This window comes from Helicoverpa zea, chromosome 3 (genome assembly GCF_022581195.2).
Source record: "Helicoverpa zea isolate HzStark_Cry1AcR chromosome 3, ilHelZeax1.1, whole genome shotgun sequence".
Taxonomy (NCBI): domain Eukaryota; kingdom Metazoa; phylum Arthropoda; class Insecta; order Lepidoptera; family Noctuidae; genus Helicoverpa; species Helicoverpa zea.
Window position 1 is genome coordinate 14148126 of NC_061454.1, and position 23228 is coordinate 14171353.

The following is a 23228-nucleotide window of genomic DNA, read 5'->3' on the forward strand; positions in this document are numbered from 1 at the left end:
GTCTCCAAACAGTGGCCATTCGAAGACAAACAGTCCCACAACAGCAAACAAAAAACCCTCCAGCCATCAACCTGACGGACAACCACCGTTTACAGAGAAAACAACCCCCTAATTAACCTGTCTATTAATTAAACATGGCATTAATAACCATTAAACACATAAATTGAAACTAGTGGCACAAAGGGGCAAAGGGGCACAATTTGCCCGCTCGTTACTAAACAAAGGCAACATTAGGGCGTAATCTCAGCGCTGTCTCATTGTTGGCAGTGGCTGCTAATGCTTCAGGAGGCGCAGGGCTGTCTAGTGTGTGTATGAGTGACCACCACACCTGAGGGACTGCTGCCGTTTAGCTCCGGTCATATCCTTATTTTTGTGGCGATGTCGCAAGGTCGATAAACATGCAAAAACTTTTTACTCGTGTCTGAAAAATCAGGACACATTAGTTTCTAATCTGTTCTCACTATCACCGAAATCGTCGAAAATCGTTTTTAGCATTTATCACAAAATAAACTCTGCTATACAAAATTCACAAGGAATATACACTCACAATGCCCTGTTCGTAATTTTATTTGGGGTCGGCACAATATGTCTTAAATCACATAATCACTTTCAAGTTCCAAAAACAATACTTCTTCTCTGCTAAGTACTGCTTCAAAGACTATTTGACCCTTTTCGACTCAACCCACCCTTTATATACCACTCACAATTCACCCAAAATCATATCAAAACTTCCAATTAAGTCTTCCCATGAAAGCAGCAACACAAATAACAGAAATTCCTCAACAGTCCTCACTCATGCACTAACCTGATAGGTCGATTGTCAGCCCTAGCGAGCGCAGTGCGGGGCACATAATGAGCACATTACATAAAAGAGCTCACTCCATTCACGCGAATAAATTAGATTCGCACAATGCTCCGCAGACGACGAGCGACGCTGCCAATAATTATATGTACAATAGAGAGATGGTAATCGGTGATATGCTGTTACACAATGCTTTATGTTGGTCAGTGGCTTGTGATGCCTTTGTTAGACCAATATTTTATAGGCTATCAATTAATTTGTCATTATGTTCTATAGGGTATCAATTTGGGACACCTACTTCTCGTCCTACCTAACTTTGGGAATCAATAGAAACAAAAATCCCAAATAAAATTATCTTCGAGTACCGGAGGTTTTATAAGTATTGTAAACCTTGATCCCCTTGACCTTCCCTGATCGGATATTTATCTTGTTGGTGAAAATGTTACTGGCACTACTTCCCCACATATCTTAATACCAAACACAAGTCACTGTGAACACTGTCACCACTCATCACGAGTCACTAGGTATGCAAGGTGCACAGTGCACTGTACGACCAGCTTCGTTACAAAGCAACTCGTCGAACTTGAATTAAACTGAAAAGCGTTCTTGAAATTCTATTTCCAGTGCAAATGTTTGTTTCTCCTTTGTCGGCTGAATTACTTAGGCCAAAGTTGAATCTAGGACCTGTTACCTAGGTGACCTGACTCTTGACACTTAATCGAGTGCTCCTAAAATAGGGAATGTCTAAGTGTCTGAAGCACTCATTTTGATGACTGAATTGTTAATTGTTACGGGTACGGGTTGAGTGTATTTGGAACAATATTGGGATGTCAAGACAGGGCAACTAATTAGATCTGTGTGTCTGTTGCAATGAGGTCAATCTTAAGGACTGCTTAATTCATTATGCATATTGCAATCATTCAGTTTTTTTATATTATTTAAAATCACATTTGATGAAACGTACAGTTTCCCCGACTACCCATACATACCTAGAGCTGTTAACGCAAATTTTCTTTGAATCTCCCTGTCGAAGTTATATAAAGGGAGATCCAATCAACATTCTTCAAACTGCTAAAATCATCATACAAATTAAAAAACTTTTCATAATCTGCATAGTACACGATCGTGAACTTTTAACAGTGTGCAAATAAAATTATGAGCCGAATAATTGATGGGTTCGTTCAATCAATTAATTCTATTCATTAATATTCACGCCGCCCGAGGTGACGATGAAAAACGGGGGAAAAATGAGACCAACCCCTGGACTTCTGCTCACCCCACTTTAAATACCACTTCAATATTATTTTATAATTTGATTCTTTAAGTTGGAACTGTATTGGTGCAGTGCAGAGGTGAACTGGGCTTTCTTTAGATTTTTCACTTCTCGGGTTCAATAAAGATACGGAACTTCTAATAAAATCAATGTCACATTCAACTATTATCTTAAAAATATCAATATTTATACCACATCATACACACACACAGAGTCGGTGGCCGGTTAGATCATGCGTGGAGGTAGAGCAACCATCCGATTGCCATGTTAACATAGCGCAAGAAACCGTCAGTATTGGCCGCGACAACACTCGGCGCCCAGGGGAATGGTGGCTAGTGACTTACACTGCCTGTACGACTAATGTACTCATCAGGAATGCTCAACCTTAATACCCAATTGTTTGTTATGGGTTCCATGTTCCAAAACAGTGTTAATTCCTCTTTTATATTTCCATCAAGCTATCTGGTCTTCTCGGGAAACTACTTTCTTAAAATATACTCTGTTACAGCCTTTTATCGTCCCACTGCTGGGCACAGGCCTCCTCTCACACGGAGAAGGATTGAGCATTAATGTCGTGGTGGCCTAGTGGGTAAAGAACCAACCTCTCGAGTAAGAGGGCGTGGATTCGATTCCAGGTAAGGCAAGTACCAATGCAACTTTTCTAAGTTTGTATGTACTTTCTAAGTATGTCTTGGACACCAATGGTTGATAAAAAGGTAAAAGAAAATATACTCATCTTTCTAATAACGCTCAAGATCGTAAATACACCACATTTTGTGGGTAAATCTAAGTCCGAAAAACTTTATCGTAAGAAGCGGTTATTCTTTCAACTACAACTAATATTAAACCTAACCGTAAAGTTCGTAAACTTCGCAAGTTGTAGCGTTTGAATATTTATAATTTTCCGCGTGTGTGCCAAAGTTTGGGGGCCGCGAGTGTACGTAGGAGTCAGAAACTATCGCGAAAGAGAACTATTGCTCTATCGGCCGCGGCTGTTTGCTTAGGCCGGCCAGCTTTGCACAGCAAATATCATTTGCTACCCGATTCTAGCCTAATAGATTTTTATTGGAGCTATTCAAATGGGTGAGAAGCTCCCCGTTATAGTCAGCACTGATCTTATGTGTTTCTTATTGCGGGTAATAGTTTTCGGATGTCGGGTTCAGAGGGGAGAAAGAACGGTCTTATTTTATATTTCTTTTAGAGTGATTTGAACGATGAAAACGTTTGACTAACCGGCTTCAGAGTCGCACGTTAGGTATTTATTGATCACCTGAAATAAACCATCAGAGAATCTTGATAAAAATATTTAAAAACATACTTCAGTCAGACGCACTGAATAAGTTCTGTGGAAATTATTTCAATGTGACTGCTTTGTTGAGACTAAAGAAGTAAACATATGTGTGATGGCCACCCGAAAACTCTTCAGTATCTTATTTAGTTTTCCCCTAGAACACGTGGTGAGAATGACGTCTAGTTGGCAAGTTTAGTGCACCAGTATGCAGCAGGTGAAGCCTTTGCAGCGGCTATGAGAATACAAGTGGATGGCGAACTTAACCGTTACTGTTATTGCAGAAGTGCTTATTCCCGGATCTATTCGAAGTAGCTTCTCAACTATTCTACTTTAAAAGGTTATTCTTTAAAATATACGTCGAACGGTAATGTGTACGAATGAATATGGGAATTTGCCCCGATTAAATTTAAATTCTCGCACCGAAGCTTAGTTCCGTTAAAAATGAATTGTAGTACGGAATGGTATAGAATCCGAGGAAACTACCAGTTAGGTAGAAATTATCGTTTTATTCGTTTTAAGTTTTCTTCACAGAGTTATTTTTTTTTGGCGATGATTACGAGACAAAGACCACTTTTTTACATGTAGGTTCATATTTGGGTTTCTGAATGCTTCTTGTATGAACAATAAATACTTACTGCAAATATAGTAATTCTGCGGAAACTATAATTATTTTATTCTACAATGAAAAAAAAGGCCATAGTAAATGAGTAAAGCAGAGCGCACAAGAGGTCGTACATAGCATAGTTGATGTCCGCACATAGTTCGCGACTGCTGAAGTCGGACATTCTCAAACTCGTACGTTTAAGTAATCGACAAACTAAACAAAAGTCGAGGGTTTTTCTTTAATCCTGAGCGCTTTGTAAGTAACTGTCTTTATCTTTTTGTGTTATGTGTGCTGGCTTTTTACATACTAATGGAATGTTCTGGAACTTAGGAATCCTTTTTTTTTGTTTGTAGTTTGTTTGTGTGGATGGTTCTGGTTTAATTGTTTTATTACTTTTTACAAGCAGTAATCAAGTAGGTACTACTTATTCGCGGTTAAATGGTCATAAAACTGTTGAATTTCAAGCTGATGTTTCCTTTAATGGCAATCAAAGTTTTCCCTAGGCAATTGCAACAACAATCCGGTTATTTCCACTTCATTCCCACAGTTACGTTTAAAAAATGATAGCAATAGTTTGTGACCTAACCTGTTGAATGGCTCCCAATCAATTACATGCGCTCCCCAAGTGCACACAACTTGTTACAGCTTTTTCCCCAATGTTTAAGTTTTAGACCAAATATTTGAGCGTTTATTACCGGCCAATCAATGGGCTACCAATATTTTTCATGTGTGCTATTCAAATGCAATCATTTGCAGTTTTGCAAATCCAATTCTGAATATTATTACGTTCAGCGTATGCTATTAATTATTTTCTGGTAATCTCGAAAAGTTATCAAAGTTTCAGATATTTTTATAAAAACCCTACTGATATTGGATTATTTTTAAAAGGAATTAATATTAAAAAGCTCGTGCAGTGAAATAACAAGCTGGAATTTATATTTTTATCGTTTTCCACTAATAAAATTCGGCGTAAGCCTTTTATGAAATTTACTGTAAATATTTAACATTCGATACTTTTTGCAATAAATATTTAGGAGCATACGAGTTCGCTATGCTATGAAAGAAAAATATTAACATTATTTTCCATGCTACCAGGTAGTGATGACAAGTGTACATGGCATATTTTGTATGAGCGTCCCTAGGTTCCTACCTTGTAATGACGTCATTGTTCTCACTTTCAATTTCCCGAGTTCTTTTGTCCCAAAGATTGTTATCATAATTAAAGTATAATCCGGCTGGTACTAGCCAGCGGTCTGTTTGTACTGAGAGCAGTTCATTGGCCAGTAGAACTCGCTAGTCCTAAGTAAGCACTGGCTCGGAGGCTGACAGACTTGGTCCCTCCGCCACAATTAACGGCTAACTGCCGAATTGCCAATATTGTTGTGTTTGACTACTTCGATTAAAAGTTTCACTGTGAACCCGAATTGTGAGTTACGCGAAAAGTTACCAATTTGATGATGTAGACGTATAGATATGATGAACTTCGCTTCGCCAAGTTAAATATAATTTCGTGTTATATTTTTCGGGGAATTGAGGTGAAAGTTAAAGTACTGGAGGAGCTCTTTGAAAATTTGTGGCGAATTATATCGATAGCTAAACGTTTTGTAGCGGGAAGAATTTGTAGGAATTGTGTTATTGATATTATTTTGTAACCGATCGTCTATTGTTTATATAACAGTTACTATGTTACGTTCATATTTATTATTTGATGAAACTAAAAATTTCATTTCTAAATAGTGTGTATTACAAAGAAATAAATAGATACCTATAGTTTTCATGTGGATGTAGGTACCATTGTTTAATTTATTAATCAAGCCTTCCACATTACTCGTTGTGCCATTTCGTTAAGACAGCTATGATCTGTAAAAAAATATAGCCCAACATGCAAAATAATCTGAAGACTGTTTTTCTGATGGTATCCATACGGCTTTACAAAACAAGAGGTATAACAGACATGAAGTCTGAATATAGCCTATGTAAAACAATGTCTTGTACCCTATAAAAATGTTCATGTTTTGTTAAGGTGCGGTTCCGACACTCTATAATTTTCGTGTTAAAAATATTTAGTGATCCAGTTTATCACATTCCCAGAGTTCACCATGGTAATTGTGATGCTCCATCACTGTTTTAAATATAAATATTCATAAAACTACTATCATTCACAGATAGAAGTTTAATTCCATTCTACACTGAAGTAAGAATGCTAGACTCCAATAAAACTAAAGTGAATATCAAACTTATATGTCTGTACTCCGCCACAACCTATGCACTTTCGGCGATAAAATTTTACGACCTCCCCCAATTTATAGAAGTTTGTATTAGTTTGCGTCGCGGTAGTGGGACCACGCCTTATTCGCACTTAAGCCGGGATCAGATTGAGCGGTACAGCGGAACTCATTGTCCTAAATAAGCAAGCTCCGCATTAACACAACATGGTGTCAAACCACCACTCTCAGACACACTATGTATGCTTCCATGGAAATTGTACCAAAACAATATCTGTTTGTTCAGCGGGATTTTTATTTAAAGTCAAATGGGGAATCGATGCCTAAGGCTATCTGTGACAAAGACTGCACCTTTGTAAACGTACCAGCTTTACCGTAGAATAAATTGATTTGAAACTTTCACAGAAGCAGTACCTATCTAACTAAACCCAGACTACAAGCTGTAAAATGTCTCACATAATCAAATCCTACAAACCAAGATCTAAACAACAACGTGACTTATAAACGGAGCAGTATAAGCCAGTATAACCGCATTGCCGCATTCAGTAAAACGAAAAACCTCAATAGGGACGTGCAAAAAGAGCATTAGTGTTTCCGTGCGCGTAGTGACAGGCGCGCGCGATAGATGGCGCTGCGCCGCCGTAACTCGCTCCCGTCCGCGCAAATCATCGTAAAAACTCGCGCCGACTGTACCGCCGACGCTAGAGGGGACTTTTTCTTTGTATCGGGGATATGGATATGTTACACTGAATTGCGCTTCAATGGTTATTTTTCAGAGAAATTCCTTTGGGTGTGCTGTGATGTTTGTCGTTTAAAAAAGTCAAAAAGAGACAAGAAAACGTTTATTAAACTCTAGAATTAAAATCAACTGAAATTCCGTCTTCATTTCCCTACAACAAGACATAACTGCCACCAAAGCCAGCTAGCTAATAAACCGCAAGTCGACATTTACTACTAAAAGCAAAGTGAATTAAATAAAGTAATGCCGAACACAGCAGCAAAGTACCAAGCACTCAGAATAAGTGAGGATAAACAGATCAGGGTAATTTAAAACATAAAATATCAAGCCATGACTGTCGTCAACAGTTTTACGGTGGTGCCAGCTATAAACGAGGCCGGCATAAAATACCTAAAGTCGGTAATCGAATATGGAGTGCACTACATTTTTTTTACGTCGTGTGTAATACGATCACCTATATTAGGCTTTGAGGCTAGGAATTTTGGGTAAGCTGAAAATACTACGAGGCTTTTTCAAGGAAACGACATGAACTTATAGACTAGGTACTTAAATTAAGTTTTGAAGAGTGGTTTTTACATAATCCTACTTTGAAGATTTCGTAAGGAATTATCCGTTGATATTTTTCTACTGAGCCAAATTCATTGCATTCTAGTGTAAGTACTTTATTAGCTAACTTACCCGAAACTTCATTAACAAAACAATAAATATACGAAGCCAGTCCCTTATGCTTTAAATTCGTTGCTTTTAATCTTTTTCTTCATTAGAGCATCTTTATATCTGAAAATATAACTAGCGAAAAATATAACACATAAAAATATATACAACCAGGTGAAGTTTTATCATATCGAATTTCCCAGAAATATAAATCAGTATTTGAAATGACTGTTCAATATAAAATTTTCTTTAAACTAATGCTGGATACAGAATTAAATTGAAATTAAAAAGTATTGAAAGCGGAGATATAGGATTTTAAAACGAATGCTTCCATTACTTTGCCTTAGACTTTTATTTTGTAGTTTTTATTCTGTTGCATTAAATTCCATAGCGGTAGTAATGTATTAAAAAAATACATAGTTTGCAAGGGGCAGTTTATCTATATGTATAGCTATCGATCAATCTGTGTGTGTCATATATTGAAGTAAATATTCAGTAACACCGATGCCCCCGACTATGTTATTCAATAAAACCTTTTTTTGATTAAGGCTTTAGTTCCGGTATTTTATCTCCGAAAGTCGTGACCTCCACTCATAAAAACTCACAACAAAATTTTAGACTATCCATTTAGCTACCTAATTCTTATGTCTATAAAAAATATGTTTTATGCTCCAGTTATAGGTGGCTGTAACGCCACAGTGGAGATAACTTAGAAGGTTAATTTTAAAGGTGTGTTTAAACAGATAAAATTGGGTTAGTAACTCGGCACAACTGGAAATAGAGTCATTCTTTATTTTTAGTGACGTTCTATGAATGTTACATTCTATCGTTTTCTTTATTCTTTTTTAATTTACTATTATTTCTTACAAAATGTTACAAAATGTTACAAAATAACATTTTGTAAATTCAGTGTAGCATATAACTATAAATATTTAACTTAAAGTTCACATGTTGTTTATTCGGAAATAAAAGGCTTTATAATAATAATAATAATTATTATTATTTCTTAGAAATATATATTATTTGATTAGGATTGCAGATCGACAGTTAACAAAAAACTTATTTGAATAGAGTGAATAGTATAGTACCTATACATCATCATCTGCCTTGCCTGGCTTCTCATTATCCGTAACGACTGGCAAAGATAGACTTACAAAACAACTGACATATTATGTATTTTAAATTTAATTGCTTAGACTTAACCTTCTGTCTTTCACCTTTGTATTAGTGATAATTTCATAGTATTGGAAGCCGGTGACGCGGCCGCCTCGTAAACTTCCAGTCGGATGCGATACGGCCGCGATAAAATAAACTATCACTGGCACTCGTATTCGCCTGGCCTGGCTTCGTCATATGTTATGGCTTTCTGAAATTAATTTCATAAAAAACTGGGGTTCGAGAGAGCGCTGTTAAACCTTATTTGCTTAGTTTTTGGCATCTAGGTTTTATTTTGGGGTAGGTATTTCTTTATTTCCTTCTCTGTGTGAGAGGAGGCCTGTGCCCAGCAGTGGGACCTTAACAAAGGCAGTAACGGATTTTTTTTATTATATTCGTTTATCCTCACATTTTGTCAAGTGAGTATTTAAAATTTCATGTTTGTTTTGAAGGTCTATCGTATTCTGGACGTTCCCTTTTTGGTTCAGTGTTTTTATAAATACATGAAATAGACGTAAGTCTGAATGTAGCGATTGAAGTGCAAACATCAGTTTCACTAGAAATTTACAGAATCGCACAAGTTTTCTCTATTTGTAGTGTCTGCATTGTGAATTGAGTAGTATATATTTTATTTGGGTATACATTTTTATTATTATCTATCTCAGTAGCATGCACTTGGAGAGGCCTATGTCCAGCAGTGGACTGCGATAGGCTGATGATGATGATGATGATGATGATACTTCTTCTTCTTCTTTCTCCTCCTGCCCTGTTCCCAAATATTACTTGGGGTCGGCGCAATATGTCATTTTCTTCCATTTTCCCCTGTCACTCGTCATACTGACACTCACTCCCTTCCTATTCATATCATCTTTCAGGCAATCCATCCATCTTTTCTTAGGTCTTCCTCTTCCTCTCCATCCATCTACATTCATACTTAGCACACACTTTGTTGCATGCGTATCATCCCTCCTCATTACATGTCCATACCACGACAATCTTCTACTTCTCATCTTTTCTGTAACTGGCGCTACTTTCAGACTTCCTCTAATGTAATCATTCCTCACTTTATCCATTCTTGTCACCACACATCCATCTCAGCATTCTCATTTCTGTTACATGCACTCTCTTCTCGTCCGTCTTTTTCAATGCCCAACACTCCGATCCATACAGGACGACAGGTCTAATGACGGATTTGTAAATTTTGCCCTTCAGTTTGAGGGGCATCCGCGGGTCACAAATAGCGCTAGTTACCTGTCGCCACTTCATCCATCCAGTATTGATCCGATGCGTAACGTCCCTGTTCACCTCACCGTCACTTTGGACGAGTGAACCAAGGTACCGGAAGTCGGAGCAAACTGGTAGGGGCATGCCGGCTAGGGTTATGGTCATGGGTCCCGAAATACCGCCAAAATCACAATGAAGGTATTCGGTTTTACTCCTGCTCACCTTTAAACCCACTGTCTCCAGTCTCAGCCGCCATGCCTCCAGTCTACTCTGGACCTCTGGCCCACTCTCCCCCACCAGAACAATGTCATCGGCGAAAAGCATACACCAGGGTGCCTCCTCCCGTATATCTGCCGTAAGCGCGTCCATTACAAGCAGGAAGAGATACGGGCTGAGGGCCGACCCCTGATGTAAGCCAACACCTACACTGAAGCTGGTGGTAGTGCCCGCTGCGGACCGGACTTCTGTACGGCATCTGCCGTACATCGCTCGGATCAACTGCACATACTTCCCTGGTATACCTTTCTCCTCAAGGGCCCACCACAAAACCTCACGAGGCACCCGGTCATATGCCTTCTCGAGGTCAACGAACACCATATGCAAGTTTTTGTGTGCACCCCTGTACTTTTCGCACAATTGGCGAATACAGAATATAGCGTCCGTTGTACTCCGACCAGGCATAAAACCGAATTGATTTCGTGCGATATCACTCTCTTCTCTCAGCCTCCTTTCAATAACTTTCTCCCACACTTTCATACTATGTGACATTAGCTTTATTCCTCTATAGTTGTTGCAATTCAACACATCACCCTTGTTCTTAAAAATGGGCACCAGGAAACTATTGCACCACTCGTCTGGTATAGTTTCCTCTTGCAACAACTTATTGAAGAATAAAGCCAGCCATTTCCATCCATCCATCTTTAATAATTTCCACACTTCCACTGGTATTCCATCTGGCCCTATCGCTTTTCCATTTTTCATTCCATTCACTGCTAATCTGACCTCATCCTCACATACATTTCTTACAAGGCCCTCGTTCACCGCTTTATGATGGAGCACACCGCTCCACTCATTTTCTTCATTCATCAGTCTTTCAAAATATTCCTTCCACCTACCTTTAATCTCCACATCATTCGAAAGGACCGTTCCGTCTCCATTCTTTACACACCTTATCTGGCATACATCTCTTGTCATTTTCTCCCTAGATTTAACCAATCGGTAAAAGTCATTTTGACCAGCTGGGCTATCTAGGGAGTCATACATCCTCTCGTGCGCTTTTGCCCTGGAAACAGCCACAATCTTCTTTGCTTTCTTCTTACATTCATCATATTCAGCCTTTTTTCGTGCTTTTTCACTATCATCATTGTCTTCCGTCCGCTGCCATTCCTTGAATTTCATCTTCTTTTCCTTTAATACACTCTGCACTTCTTCCACCCACCACCAAGTTTCCTTCTCTATCACTCCATTCCCTTTTGATTCTCCTAGAATGCTTCTTGCCGCTTTCCTTATACACGTCGCCATTCCACTCCAGCATTCATTCACATTCTTTTCATTCATTTCTCCCATTTCAATCATCTTATCAACCACTACTTTTCTAAATTCCCGGGCCAACTCAGCCTTCCCCAACAGATGCCATTTGATTTTGGGGGGCCGTCTCTCTTTGGCTTTTGGCCGGGAAGTTAAAATCACATCCATAATTAGGGGTCGGTGCTGCGAGACTACAGCATACATTTTTATTAATACTTAGTTCATGGTATACTCATTAGTTTTCTCAAAATATATTCTAGAAATTTATGGTATTAATCACAAGTTCGTCGGAAAATATTTTCCTTTAATTAGTATTTCTGAAAACTTTATCTATCTTCAATTTTTTTTTTAGTATCATGACCGCGTTTTCTTTTGGTATGACTTATTACCATTACGCCTACTTACCTAAATGTTAGAAAAAGACAGACAACCCACATAATCACCCACATTTCACCATTTATATTTTAGACCAATAAATTAAATACCACGGGTATAGAATGTCTAGACTAAGTGACTGTCAACCCCCACATGAAGAATTATAACATTGTTTTATTGATGTACCTGTTTGGTTACGACCAGCAGTCTTTATTGCGACCAAAAAGCTAATTAAGTCTGAGTCATAAGAAAAAAATTAAGAAGTTATATTGCACGTACATTGAACGACACTACAGGACTTTATTTTCACTTGTTTACTAATAAAAACAATGTTAAAAACATCCCCACATAATAAATAAACTTAAAAATTATAGCTCCACAAAAATCTCCTCATTTCTATTACAATTTTCGACGTCATAAAAAGATACACTCCCGTTTCGACCCGCATTATAATATTTTTGCTTCGAGTTTGATACATGGCGACTTCCCTCATTCTGCTGCTAAACACCTATTGCGGTGAAATAAGGTGTATTTTAGCTTGTCGAAGTGTAATGTAATGTTTGTTTACATGTATAAATAATTCATTGGCGGTGGACCGCGTTGGATTAACTCCGGCGCAAAACGGTTCATCTTTCAGTTAGTTTTTAGCGAGAAAACTATTAACATAAATGGTTTTGTTTTAAATGTTCGTCCGGCGTGTGTTTGTGTTATAGAGGTTCGTTAGTTCATTAGTTTCGACGGGTTAATTAACACTGATCAAACATTTATAAATAACGAAACCATAAATGTTCAATTTATGTTATTACTTAATGGTTTGATCAAGTTATAAATGGCTGTGTGACATTCAAAAAATATTGAACCGACAGTTAGTTACGAATATTGAAAATTAAACATTCATACAACATTTACCTTGTTGGCGTGTAAACAATTTGTTTAAAATATTAGGCAAACAGAAAGTTGTGGCCGCGAGCGCGAAGTTATTACCTCTATATAAAGTGATTCCACTTCATTATCGCTAAAGTTGTAAACTACAAATGAACAGAACAAACGTAAATTGTGCTCATAGTTTCATTAACTGCGGTGTGTACCTTTGAGATTTATTATGTGAGCCCGCCAGTTTTCTCTATCAATTGGGCTCTCAAACCAATAGAAACATTTTTTTTTAAAGATTCATACTTTAAAGGTGGTCCAATCGCCACCAAGTCAGGATCTGAAATTCTGAACATCGATAATCCTAGCCAATTCTTTTGATATATGGTCAAAATCAAAAAGTGTTTATTCAAGGTATGCTGGAAATGAACATTTTTCGAACATCAGAATTACATGAGAGAGCACCGACCCACCATTTCACCACTACCTATGTGTTATAACTGGGAAGAAATAGTGTCGCAACAAACTCTAAAGCAACACATGTCTGCCTGCCTCAGACTCGGTTCTAACACTAAAACAAAAAACCCTAATAGGTCCAGTACAAACAACAAACTCTTCAGCTTTATTATATAACTATTAGACGGTCATGAAATATTCATTTCATTATGATAATTCAATCACATATTTATGTTCCTCATATAACTTGCGAGCAGTTATCCTATGACAGCTTCATATTATTGTCGCCAGAGGGCGCCACAGGAGGAGTTTGACAAACTTTTAGTTTGACCCAGTGTTTGACAAACTTTTATTTGTGCTAGTGTTTGTAGTGGACCGGGAATAAACTTAACGGTTATTGTGTGCCAGCGATAATTGTGATTGTACTTTAAATGTTCGTATTTATTGTTTGGAGTACCAGTTAAAGATAATTGCTGATAATTTTCAGGTTTAGAAATAGCAAGAAATATTATTGGTCTATTTCAAAATAGACAGTGTTGCTATCTTTTATATTTTATAAGGCTTCTAACTAACAAACAGTCCAACTACAGACATGAAAGTAGAGTTTTCAAAAACAGCAAAACACCAAGAAGATTAAATACATTCATACTTAAAGGTTTCTCATCGTCGCTCGTAGCCGTGACGTCGTAGCGTCGTAGCCGCGTAGCCCGTAGCCCGTAGCCCGTAGGATCCCGTACGGCATGTTCATGAATTATTCAGAGGCCACGAGTTGTGCCAATTCTGTTGCAGTTAGTACAACTTGTTGCAGAAATAACTACCGACAGTTGTATATAGCGTAGTGTTACTTTATGCCTTTTAAAATAGTTCCCAGTTGACTTTTATAAGACCTTGTTACTGCAAGTTTATGTGGGACGCGGAAATCTAGGGTTTATTTGCGAAAGGTTTGTTCTGAAATCTTTTGTTTAGTGAAACCGAAATATTTTGTTCTACTGATCTTCAAAATAAAACGAGAAGTCAACGTCCGTTTTATTAATTTTTGGACTTTGCGAGAACTTTTCAAAACCCCTTAATTTTGTCAAGATCAAACAACGAATTAAATTGGAAGCCACTTTCACTAAATATAAACGTATATAAATGCCTAAGTCGCCGTAAGCCATGGACTGAAACTTGTTTCTATTTATGTGACTTTAAATCAGTTTCAGGATCTAAGTTGCTCACTTACTTAACTGCCATTAACTTTAATGAAGCTACAAATACTCCAACTACTATTAAGGGCTAATAAAATACGTCTTCGCGTGTCCTCTCTGTCCTGAGTTCAGGGGACCTCATATTACAGTCATAACTCTGCCGATTATTGCATAAAACTTCCAAATACTTTAGCATACGTGTCTAGTTTTAAGGTACCGGTGAACTATGGCAAATGAATTATTTACATTTCTTGATATAAAACCTCGATTCATATTTAGTTATATTATGAAACATATGCACTTCTTATTCATGATGTAGAATAGTCACCCATTGAAGTCCAGAAATTGTAAACAACTTTTCCAACACAGATGGAATCATCGTTATCTCACCCACGTAGAACATAACCACACATAAATAAACATATCTCCTTCAGCGTATCTTCATAACTTGTTACAATAAATAAATAATGTATCTCCGTAAAACAGCGTTCAATAACGCATCGTTGGTCAGTGCACAGCTGCACAGAGCACGGTGCACAGGGCCCTGCACAGATGCACGTGTTTACGACTTTCGAGCACTTATTGAGTGCAGGCGAGATATGTTCGTTGTCTCGAGAAGACGTGCTCCGGCGCAAATTATTGCCTTTTGTAACCGGTGTTTGAAGTCATGCGACCAGAATAGATATGTAGCTGTTTTATAATGGTGTGGCTTTTGTTGGTACCAAATATTGAACTGTCATTGTGTTTTTGAGTTATTGATACTGGTAAGTGATGACTAGGGTAAGTTAGTGAAGGTACTATTACCACGTGCTATTGGCTACAGTTAAATGATATTTGTACTGGCACCGATCGCAGGAACTGACCGTATTACGGTGCTGTACTACAGCAAAATGTTTGTACACTTTTGTAGCTCATAATGTTTGTGTTTTTTGTACATAATTATATAAAAATGTAGCAGAAGCAATTAGATAATTTGTCGTAATAGTAACGAGTAGCGCCTGCTATTGCCACTGAGAGGCAACTATTCAATGTCGATTCGATTTATTTTAATTCACCTCCAGCTTGTAACTGACTATAGTTCAGGGCTACCACTCAAATGCAGCTCTGAAAATATTTTTTTCAATCAGTAAAATATTTGATGAAATGAAGTTTGGGAATTGAGTGGTATGAATTTTGAAAAATCAGAAGTACTTATGTATATTATTATGGGGCTACTTTAAAAGGAAATAAGAGGAAAAAAATATGCCGGTCTAATTATGAACTTGAATTTGAAATACTTACGTATTGCGATGTATTTTGAGCATAAAAAACATCCGACCAAGATTTTCCATATTATTGACATCAATAAAGACGCTATATTCAAAAGTGATTAACTGCAAGGACCAGCCTTACAAGGAATTTTTCCCTATAAGAAAAACAATGGCAAATCAAAGTGACCGGCGAATCTTTTCCTCAATACAATAATATTATGGAAGCGGTCACTTGGGCTATGATAACAAGGAAACTTGTAACTTGCGGGATGTTATTATATTTCCCTATTGTTGGCGGTAATCATACTCAAGGGTGTTCTGATACGGACAGAATACGTGTGTACTTTCATACTTTCATGTATGGAGGATTTATAGAGAATACTTCTATTGGTTCTGCTGTATTCAACGGTGGAAGACATACATAACAATCGTTGAAATCTGAGGGCACGGCAGTGCCCCAGCCAAGACTCGAGCAAAGCGGGCACGGCCGTACCATCTTTTCTCGGAGCGTTTCGCGGCTATTTCAGCCCCCTGTATCTTCCATGTGAACAAAGCTAGAAGTTTAGGTTTTCGATGACCAAGAGTAAGTATTAGAACAAGCTCAGTCTCAAAATTACAAGACATTTGAATAAATAGTTTACGAGTTATGAGCGATCAAAGTTACACCATTTTGTCACTGACTCACTGACCGATCATCAAAAGTCTAAGGTACTTCTAGCAAACTTAGAACTTTCAAATTTGGCACCAAGATAGGTTATTAGCTACATATAAAGGGAAAATTATAAAAACCTTAAAACTTAATAAAAAAATAGGAAACAAATTTATATTTGCGGTTTTTCAAGAACATTGTGTATGAATTTTGACTGCATTGATAACTTTGTTATTTATTTATGTACAAATGTTACTATTTGTTTTATTGTTACGTAGTGTGGTATATTGTTATTATGTATTAAATATACATACATATGAATAAAAAAGCTAGGTTAAAATGAAATGAATAATGATAAAATCTTTCATATTAATGCTGTGCGATAAATACTCCATGCTCGCTCGATAGATGGCGTTGTCCTGGTCTAAATCGCGCTATGGTTTCGTTACATAGCTTAGTATAAGTAGTACTTAAAAAAAACTAATAATTTCATGTGATTGCGCCATCTACCTCTGAAATAAATCTCTTTTATTCTTAAAGATATTCGATTCAAAAATTCGTCAATTTCGAATTTTTTTACTTTATTTAAAAAAAATGTTGTTTACGTGCTACTTTAGAGGTGTACATATTTAGTTTATTATATATTTAGTTAGTTGCATGTAAGTTAATTTAATTTGTTATATACTTAGAGAAGAAAGATACCTACAAAAAATAAATTAGATCCCACCAAAAACATTAAATGTAAAAAAAGCCAATCCTCTACGCAATTCCTCCACCGTAAAAAGTTTTGAGATCGCATAGAAGCCAAGTCCTGTTCAACTTTATTTGTAATAATAAATCAATATTTTGTGACTATATCAGTAGTTTTGTTCACATTACAATAATATTGTCTTGTCCATGAGCACAAGTTAAAAGTCGCTCCTCGTAATAATGTGTAAATACCATTGGATTGATAAATTCTATATGGACATGATTTTACGATTGGACTGATTATGGACTGATTGGAATTTGAGATCACCATGGACTAAACATGCGCCATAGTACATGTGCAGTTCATTGATGTTGGATGATTACTGACTGTCGGTCATTTAGTAACAATTGAATAAATTAAAAGTATTTAACTCTGTGATATTAAACTTCATGTTTGACTTTCACCTCTCCAAGATATGCTGTATTATATTTGTAGTTTATTGTGCTCATGGCCAAGTCAATATTATTGTAAAGTGAACGAAACTATTGATAGAGTCACAAAATATTGATTTATTATTACAAATAAAGTTGAACAGGACTTGGCTTCTATGCGATCTCAAAACTTTTTACGGTGGAGGAATTGCGTAGAGGATTGGCTTTTTTTACATTTAATGTTTTTGGTGGGATAAATATAGTGTCGATTTATTTTATTCCGTCATGTATGGTAATATCAGTGAACATATATACACACATAGTGCTTCGAATTTAACTCATCCTGGTAAATAGATTAATAGTAATAGTAGTATGTACGCAGGATCATCTTTACCTTTTTCAATAAAAAATTAAGAAAATTATTCATACCTATAATAAAGTTGACCTTGATCTCCTAACACTGTAATAATGAGCGCATAGTCAGACAACCCTAGTTGGTACATTTTTCTCCAGACCATTTGGCTCATTGTGTCGGTCGGGGCGCGACAGGCCGGCTTCCATCTGCGTCTAGATGGAAGTCGGCAGTCGACTGGAAGCCGCGCCACTCGTCGCGGAAATGCACTTACTTAGCCTGCTTCCTTTGCTTGATTTTAATGTAATATCTTAGTCGCGCTTCTGAAATAATGTTTTCGAACATTCCCCAGTGGCGCCGACTTTAATTATGCCTTGAAGCCGGCACGTTTAATGTGTTCCCCGCTTAACGTTCTCCGCATAATCTTTGTGGAGAAAACTTTGGTTCGCTGATGTCTTTGTAGTTTATAGTTTTTATTACTTAATTGCCTAGTCACGTGCGAGATATTTTCAGTTCATATCGTTGTACATCTTTAACTATATATACCTCTATTTTGATATCAACTTCACATCACATCACCATTTACTTCGAACAGAAATAAAAATAAATCGATAAAAAAAATAAACATTAATAAATTCGGTAACGTAGTACGTCATTATTCGGGGGCGGGCGCGCCACCAAATGTCCCGGAAAGATAAAAAAAGTAAAAAGAAAGAAAGTCGCCACCTAAATCATCCTGTATCAAGCGGCCCCAGCCTTTGTTCAACGCGCACTATACCATAGTGCCTCTGTATGGAAATATTCAGATAACTCCACAGTAAATGTTATAATGTAAATACTGAGTTATATGGTTCTTGTACATTGTCAAAAGGCAATTGTTATCAAATTGCTTGTTTGGAAGACCAACCTTATAAAGTCAAAAATAATATTGACCTCACAAGACGGAAGGTCCTAAAAGGCTAATCTGAGTATGATATCTTGTTTGCTTGTAATTGCCCCTCTATACTCACAATTACGGTTACTGTGAATGATGGTTAATCCAAAAATGTGTTCAATGTAATTACCTATACCTCTTCATAAAACATTGGTCAAAAGCAGCAAACATACCGTAACGTCGTAAACTCATTGACAGGTTTCTGACTTATTGCCGTCAGCCATCAGCCATCAGCTGATGACTCATAAAACTAGGTGCGCCTTATCATGGACCAATGGACTGAAGCGACTTTACGGTGCCTCTAAACTTCCAATTTTATTGAAGCAAATGAAGCATTTGGACAGTTATTTCAAAGTGTGTAATTAGAGATATTTTGCAGTTATATTAGGAGATACCAGAATATTCAGTTTTTACTACAGTGTCGTCCAAAAATTATTGCAAGGATAAAAATAGTGAACGCAAGCGTGACCACGCGGCCGCTACATTTATCGTGTCTCACCGTATTTTTAACACCGCGTCGTTAGTTCCCACTAGCACCAGCTCCGGCCGCATATGAATATAATAAATACTCAAGCACAAAGGTCCAGCAAAAAGCACACCATTCCGCCAAAATGTATTATTTTCGAGAAGGCAAAAAACGGCAATTAGCAACGAAACGCCGCTTTAGAACCACCATGTTTTATTTTTAAAAGTTTTTCGGGCGAATCTTCTAATGGCGACTGCGGATATAAAACTCTCGAGTTTATCGCTTAAAATGCAATATGAGAGGAGTTTGCTTTATTAGCATATAAATAGAAGTGTGTTGTTGTGGTTTTTCACCTTCGGAGCGCTGAAAGAATACTAATCCTCCAGTATCGGGCAGGAGATTAGAACCGGTTCCACATAAACTGCGATAATAAAAGCCGGTGATAGTTAACTGAGGTTGATATTTAAGTTAAACTGGAGTGGTTAAAACGGGATTTTCATTCTGAACGCGGAGTAAACAATTCCGCATGGAACGAGAGATGCTTCGTATACTTATATTGCCGTTTGTGAAGTTTGGGAGGGGTACTCACGTTTACTTAAATACGATCGTTTCTAGGAAGGCTATACAGCTGGTTAATTTTATTTGTTCTTTTAACATACTTCTACGAATTTCATAATAATTGGTGGCTACGTATAGTGAACGTTCAATTTTACAAGAACCATTTTCAGTTTTATTTTATTTTTCATTATAAACATTACTCTCGATCATTTTGCATGTATAAAATCAAGTGCTCAACTTATATTGCGGAATTAAACAGCAAAACAATTCCTTGACAATCTCGGAGAAATGATAAAGCCGCGAGTTAGAACATAAACCGCAGTCGTCAAGTGATATCATAACCAAATCTACAATGCTCATTGATATCGCGATGCGAAGATACCCGAAAGAGGGAAGGGGTCCAATAAAATTTATCAGGCAGTTTTATTAGACCATCGCCGTTTTAACGGGGATGCTGTATCGCTAATGAGAGATAAGGCCTCCACGAGATAAGCGTTACGGCTCTTTGATGTGTTGTGTACACCTTCAACATTTTGAAGACGTTTTACTCACTTCTGAAGATGATTTCCTTGTTTTTATCTCTATAAAAGAGTACTCTAGATTTTATTTTAACTATAAGAAGCTTAAACATTGCGCAGTTTTGTTAAAAAATATGCGACAACAGCATCGCAAATATTAAATGAGAATTACGCTTACGCTCACGTCCAACGTGAAAGAATAAATCCAATAAAACAATGTTACTTGCTACTTTTGGAAATTTTTAGTTTATTTGAAATTCCATATTACTATGGAAGATGCATAAGTCAGAGGCTGCGTCGTAACATACCCGGGCTACATTAGCGGCTCAGTAATCCTGATGCTAAGCCCACACGGCAAGACGCCACGATAGTTATTATCTCAGCACTAAATTGGTTGATGCCTTTATAAACCGCGCCCGTAATAACATGGGGTTTATAAAATCCGGGGAAACGGTTTAGTTATTTATTTCACATTCTTATGAAGTATAGTGTAGTTTTTGTGTATGAGTTTCAATGGATTAATATTCTAATGTTGTGTAATTAGCGTAAAAATATGTTGAACTATGTTTTAGGTCTCTAGATAAATGGGCAAGCTGAATTGGAAAAAAAAACTGCTCATTGAGAAAATAGCTTGCAGCACACATTATAGTAATAAGAAGATATGTGACCTAAAACGTCCACGAAAGTTCTTTTTCAGCGTTGTAAGCACTTTTATACAAAAAAGTCTCATTTTAGAGCCATCAAGTAATTTTTACGCAGCGAAGAAAGTACATTTTTATTAAGAAGATAAAACGGACATAATTACAACTCTATCTGAGGGCAGTGAATCAAACGTTTTACGTGTTATATTTTATGTTTTATCAAAATTTTACGCGAACGAGGAGCAATAAAAGTTTTTTATGTAAAACGAATTTACGAGTTCTGGCAGCCATTTTAAATGTACAAGCTGAAGGCGATCGTTGGGCTCCGAGACAACATTTATATTAGTCGACGTGTCATGCTCGTACTTGTTATAAGAGCATATTACGATGCTATAGCTTTATTTTTACGACTAACCTAGTGCTGTAGAGTCCTAGCGGTTTACATGAAGCGAATTCTGTCAACAACAAAGCAACATTATATACTTTGGTAAACTACAAGGTACTTTGGTAATGACATCAAATGGGTAATATTCTAGTCTGATTTTTCATATGAGTTGAAACAAGTGCTATATTTAGTTGAGTTGTATAATCATATAACAACGTGAATGAAACTAGATGCTGAAGGTGTCGCGCCGTGTAGTCGGCATTGTATTCAGAAACAATACAGTTTCCACCTTGACAGAAGCCTTAAAAATGTCACTTCACAGGGAATTTTGTAGCTGGAAATTCCAATGTCAATTGTGGATATTTTAGTCTTCCAACTGATTATATTGTTCCTATATAAATGTTAGTTTGCATGAGGTTTCGTAAAAAATATTGCAAAAATTATTCTAAACTACAGAACACCGTTACTTACAAGGTTTCAAATATTCAATGCTTGAAAAGTAGCTCTCTACCTACACCTCGGAGCCGCACAATACATCATCATTCTTGTACAATCCCCGACAGCCTTATAAATTAAATCCGCACCATTATTGGAACGTTCGTTAACCATTAATTAAACGAATATAATACAATTGAATTTCGCACGATTTAAGTCGCATATGTTATCCGAGTAATAGCTATTCGATCCGAAGAGAACGAGCTAGGTCCTAATTTATTACGAACTCGCCAATAAGTTGCTTGGCTTAATGTAACGTTTCGTTTTGCACTGCATTTTCTATTAATAAAGGAATTATTGTACATCGGATTTTTAATCGGAAATTGGTTGTAGTACTATTAATGGCTACAGCTATTCGGTTTTGTGGGAACTTGCTAGTTTTAAGGAAGGAGAAATTGTGAATGGAATTATGCTAAATAGCTACCCCGATATTGTAATTGGTTAATATAAATTGATCCGTTATTTAAGTCACAGTTTGGGAAAGCTATGGGCATTAAAATAAACTAGTTATAGGTATATTGCGCAGCAGTTGGGTTAAAGACAAATTACAGTTAAATATTTGGCGCACCGACAAGTGAAGGTGACTTCTATTTATGCACATGGGAAATCAGTTTTTTTTTTTTTTAACATAATACTTATAGAACACAATATTTCAGATAAAACTTACCCTTTTGTCAGGTTGTTACCGTTTCATTAAGTTAAAATTTACTTAGCCACAAAAGCGAATGTTTCGAGGTAAAAATAAAATTCAGAAGTCGCGAAAATATTGACTTTAAGTTAATAGAAGTCTAACTCATAGAGCCGATAATAGCACTCGATTATTTTAAGATCGGCGCCAAAAATAGCTAAGTTGGTTATGTTAAGACAAAATGTCAAGAAACTACTAGATCAATATCTAAAACTCAATTTGTGCCTATTCCTGTTGGTTTGGAGTTTTATTTGGGCAATTTCGGTAATTGATTCAAAATTATTAGAAAGGATAGATAGTGTTGAATAATAATTTTATTTTGTCTTGCTCTTTTGCTCCAAAGTAAAATTAGTTTGTTATACTTTGTATAAAAACTATCTTTGTAGTAACATAGACAAAAAAAAAACAAAAAAGTTCTTGCATCGGCCGGGAATCGAACCCGGGCCGCCCGCGTGGCAGGCGAGCATTCTACCACTGAACCACCGATGCTGATACTCATGTTATTAAAATTATCAACTACAACCGTCAGTGTACAAAGTGAACGTTATAGCGCGCTTACGTAAAGTATGACGTCATCAGTCAGTTATGTTTGCTTATCATTAACATTATGATTCTTCGATATCGTTTTGTAATTCGCTATATTTATAGGTAGTTCTGTATTTTCTACAGTTTAAATGTTTCTTTAAGGTTATACAAAATACATTTAATTTATTACTGTCTAATTTTAGATAGATTTTAGACGTACCTACCTATTTTTAGCGTACCTACACTTGAGTTTATAAGCCAGT

At 36.8% G+C, this 23228-nt stretch overlaps 1 non-coding gene across 1 annotated transcript; it reads right to left on the reverse strand.

Annotated features, from left to right (window-relative positions):
* Positions 1–22858: 22858 nt before the first annotated feature.
* On the reverse strand, positions 22859–22929 carry Trnag-gcc. The gene has a single exon. It is a non-coding gene; the product is annotated as a tRNA-Gly (tRNA).
* Positions 22930–23228: the final 299 nt, after the last annotated feature.